This window comes from Prunus dulcis, chromosome 1 (genome assembly GCF_902201215.1).
Source record: "Prunus dulcis chromosome 1, ALMONDv2, whole genome shotgun sequence".
Classification (NCBI taxonomy): domain Eukaryota; kingdom Viridiplantae; phylum Streptophyta; class Magnoliopsida; order Rosales; family Rosaceae; genus Prunus; species Prunus dulcis.
In genome coordinates, this window is record NC_047650.1 from 19378440 (window position 1) to 19383502 (window position 5063).

General features: G+C 40.7%; 1 non-coding gene across 1 annotated transcript; it reads right to left on the bottom strand.

Moving 5' to 3' along the window:
• Window positions 1-307: 307 nt before the first annotated feature.
• Window positions 308-414, bottom strand: LOC117616870. Its single transcript, XR_004584214.1, has one exon. It is a non-coding gene; the product is annotated as a small nucleolar RNA R71 (small nucleolar RNA).
• Window positions 415-5063: the final 4649 nt, after the last annotated feature.

The following is a 5063-nucleotide window of genomic DNA, read 5'->3' on the forward strand; positions in this document are numbered from 1 at the left end:
AAGCATCTTGCTGCCCACCGCAGCTCGAAACTATGAGCTTAAATCTTCTCATCTTAATATGCTCCCTTCTTTTTATGGTTTACCTAATGAAGATCCATTAACTCATATAAAGGATATTTTTAATGTTGTGAGCTCTTTTCCCTTGACAGGTGTGACGGAAGAGCAACTTCGAATGAGAGTGTTTCCGTACACTTTGAAAGATAAGGCGAAATATTGGTTGAATTCTTTGAAGCCTGGTTCACTCATGACTTGGGGAGCCATTCAAAAAAAGTTCTTGGAGAAATATTTCTCCACGCAAAAAACCGACATGCTCAGGGACAAGATCTTTCTATTTGCACAACAAGATGATGAGTCGTTTTGTGAAGCATGGGAGAGATTCAACGGGCTGCTCAATCAATGTCCTCATCATGGGATTCCATTGAAGCTTCAGATGTGTATGTTTTATAAAGGACTAACCCCCTCTAGCCATAATATTTTCACTAATTTTGCAGGTGGTTCTTATAAGACTAAAACTCCAGAAGAAACATATGAACTCTTTGAGGAGATAGCAATGGAGACCCAACACACCGATACAAGAGGTAAGCGTATTGCTGGTGGTTCTAATGATTCTTCCAGTGTGCAGATTTCCAAATTGGAACAAAAGCTAGATGCCCTCCTTGCATTGAACTCAAGAAACCCTTTGAAGGAAGTGTGTAGCATCTGTGAAACTCATGATCATCCTACCATTTCTTGTCCCTTTGGGGCTGCATATCCAGAATTTGTGCAAAAGCAAGCTAAGTTGGTGAATTCCTACAACCGAGGTCCAATAAATGACCCATATTCTCAAAGTTATAATCCAGGTTGGAGGAATCATCCAAACTTTTCATGGAGGAAGACACAGAATCAAGCGAATCCCCCTTCACTTCAAAGGCCACAACAATCATCATCGTTGGAGGATATAGTAAAGCAAATGGCAATCAACCAATCCAATTTCCAGCAAACAACACAAGCTGCCATCTCCAAGTTGGAAGTCCAATTGGGCCAGATAGCTACTGAAATAGCTCAAAGAGAACCTGGGAAATGGCCAAGTCAAACCGTGATCAATCAAAAAAACCAAGAAGCCAAGGCCGTTCATGTGCTCAGATCAGGTAAGATTGTTGATAACAAAGTTGGTTCTGATCTATCAAATGATGTTGTGGTTGTAGAGGATGAAGATGAAGAGGAAACCACAACTATGGAAGGAGAACAACCCAAAACGTCCCAATCTGCTCCTAAGGCCAAATCTGATTCTCAGGAACCCAATCCATTTCAATTGCATAAAAGAGATGACAAATTTGTGCCATCACATCTTCATCAAGATAGATACATCCCACCTCCTCCATATATTCCACCGATTCCATTTCAAGGCCGTTTGAAGAAAGCAAATCAAGATAAGGCTTTTAAAGAGATTTATGATATTTTGAGTAAAGTTAATATCAATTTGCCCTTGCTTGATGTTGTTAAACAGATTCCTGCATATGGAAAGTTCATCAAGCACTTGATGACTCACAAGCTCAATTTTACTCCAAGTGAAGAAGTAAAGCTCAACAAGAATGTGAGTGCTTGTGTTGCAAAGGAAGCTTCCACCAAAACTAGAAGATCCTGGCAGCTTTAACATTCCCATTAACATCGGAGATAAGGCGGTTGGAAGAGCCATGTTGGACTTGGGAGCAAGCATCAATGTAATGCCATATTCAGTTTATCAGGCGCTTGGCTTAGAAGGGATAAAAAAAACCTCAATTCGTCTTGAACTAGCTGATCATTCTATCAAATATCCAAGAGGTATTGTAGAAGATATTTTAGTTCAAGTTAATACACTCATTCTTCCGGCTGATTTTGTAGTGATGGATATGGAGGATAACCCATATGTAGACCGTGTTGATCCCATTCTCCTCGGGCGACCATTCATGGCCCCTGCAGACACAATCATCAAAGTGAAAGATGGCACCCTCTCCATGACTGTTTTGGGTGAAACTGTTGAATTTAAAGTGTTTGATGCTCTGTCTCAACCTTCTATCACTCTTGATACTTGTTTTTCAATTGATGTTGTGGATCATGAGGTTTCTTCTAAAATTGTGCAGAAAAAGTCTAATGATGCTTTGGAAGCGGTCCTAACACAAGAAGAGGAAGATCTCTTTGAATCAGAGTTCCAAGAAGTGATGGCTGCCTTAGAAGTGTTTCAACCATACCCACCATCCTTTAGGCCACCACTTGAGCCTCTTGCATCATCCTCCACAAAATTGGAGCCATCCATTATCACCCCACCAAAGCTAGAACTTAAACCTCTACCCAATCATCTTAAATATGCTTATTTGGGTGCTAATGAAACCCTCCCTGTTATAATTGCTGCAAGTCTCACTTCACATGAAGAGGACAGTTTAATTGAAGTTCTGAAAGAACATAAAACAGCCCTTGGATGGACCATAGCAGACATCAAAGGAATTAGTCCAAGCATGTGCATGCACCAAATTTTAATGGAAGAAGACAGCAAACCATCTCGTGATGCACAAAGGAGGCTAAATCCCAATATGAAGGAGGTGGTTAGGGCTGAAGTTTTGAAGCTACTTGATGTGGGAATCATCTACCCAATTTCAGATTCTAAGTGGGTGAGTCCTGTGCAAGTGGTTCCAAAGAAGTCCGGAATCACCGTTGTAAAGAATGAGAAGAATGAGCTAGTTCCAACACGCACTATCACCGGTTGGAGAGTTTGCATTGATTATAGGAAGTTGAACACATCCACGAGAAAAGATCATTTTCCCTTGCCTTTTATTGATCAAATGCTTGACCGTTTATCTGGCCATGCTTACTACTGTTTTCTTGATGGATTTTCAGGTTATAATCAAATTCCCATTGCTCCGGAAGACCAGGAGAAAACCACGTTCACATGCCCATTTGGTACATTTGCTTATAGAAGGATGCCATTTGGTTTGTGCAATGCTCCAGCAACTTTCCAAAGATGCATGATGGCAATCTTTTCTGATATGGTGGAGCGATTCATGGAGGTATTTATGGATGATTTTTCAGTTTTTGGTTCATCTTTTGATGATTGTCTTCACCACTTGTCTCTAGTGCTTACAAGATGTCAGGAAACAAATCTGATTTTGAATTGGGAGAAGTGTCACTTCATGGTAAGACAAGGAATTGTGCTAGGCCATGTTGTTTCAAACAAGGGAATTCAAGTGGACAAAGCCAAGATAAATATCATCACAAATCTACCACCCCCTTCCTCTGTTAAAGGAGTTAGAAGCTTTCTGGGCCATGCCGGATTCTATAGAAGGTTCATAAAAAATTTTTTCAAGCATTTCAAGACCATTGTGTAATCTCCTTGCTAAGGATGCTGTTTTTGAGTTTGACGAGATTTGCATGGAAGCCTTTACGACTTTGAAGAAAGAGCTAACTTCAGCCCCTATTATCATAGCTCCAGATTGGTCTTTACCATTTGAAATAATGTGTGATGCCTCGGACTTTGCTATTGGTGCAGTTTTAGGTCAAAAGAAGAACAAGCTTCCCCATGTGATTCATTATGCAAGTCGGACCTTGAATGATGCCCAACTCAATTACTCCACAACAGAAAAGGAGTTGCTTGCTGTGGTTTTTGCTTTAGAAAAATTTCGTCCTTACCTTGTTGGTTCTAAAGTAATTGTTTATTCTGACCATGCTGCTCTTAGATACTTGCTCACTAAGAAGGATGCCAAACCTCGCTTGATCAGATGGATTCTCTTGCTGCAAGAGTTCGATTTGGAGATTCGAGACAAGAAGGGATGTGAAAATGTGGTGGCTGACCATTTGAGCAGAATTGTGGTTGAAGAGCAAGGAGAAGCTGTACTACCATTGAATGAGACTTTCCCAGATGAACAACTATATGTTGCCCAAGTCAAAGAGCCATGGTATGCTGATTTTGTTAATTATCTTGCTTGTGGTGTTCTTAGAAATGATCTAACTTATCAAGACAAAAAAAAGTTCTTTTCCATGGTGAAACATTATGTCTGGGATGAACCTTTCTTATTCAAGCATTGCCCAGATCAACTCATTAGAAGATGTGTTCCAGAAGAAGAACAAGAAAGCATCCTTAGGCATAGCCACGAATTGGCTTGTGGAGGCCACTTTGGAGCCAAGAAAACAGCACTTAAAATTTTGCAATCAGGTTTCTTTTGGCCTACTCTATTCAAAGATGCATTTAATTTTTGTGTTAAGTGTGATAGGTGTCAAAGGATGGGAAACATAAGCCGCAGGAACGAACTGCCATTGAAGAACATACTCTTTGTGGAACTCTTCGATGTATGGGGTATTGATTTCATGGGACCATTCCCATCTTCCTTTGGTTATACCTACATACTTGTTGCTGTTGATTATGTGTCTAAATGGGTGGAAGCCATAGCCACCAAAACCAATGATCATAAGGTGGTCCTGAAGTTCTTGAGGGACAATATTTTCACAAGGTTTGGTACTCAAAGGGCTGTCATTAGTGATGGAGGCAGCCACTTCTGCAACAAGCTATTTGAAGCACTCATGAAGAAGTACAATATCACCCACCGAGTCTCTACACCATATCATCCTCAAACTTCTGGTCAAGTAGAAATAAGCAACAGAGAAATTAAGCAGATCCTAGAGAAGGTGGTGAATAGTACAAGGAAAGATTGGGCTGCCAAGCTCAATGATGCATTATGGGCTTATAGGACTGCATATAAGACTCCCATCGGAATGAGCCCTTATCGTCTTGTGTTTGGGAAAGCCTGTCACTTGCCAATGGAGCTTGAACACAATGCTTTTTGGGCCATCAAGAAGTTGAATTTTGATCTGGACAAGGCCGGCCATGTTAGAAAGTTTCAGCTCAATGAATTGGAAGAAATTCGACATGAGTCCTATGAGAATGCAAAGCTATACAAAGAACGTACCAAGAGTTACCATGACAGGAACATTCAGCGGAAAGAATTCACCAAAGGTATGTCAGTTCTTTTGTTTAACTCACGTTTGCGTCTCTTTCCAGGAAAATTGAAGTCTAGGTGGCTTGGCCCATTCACCGTGGTCAATGTATCTCCCTATGG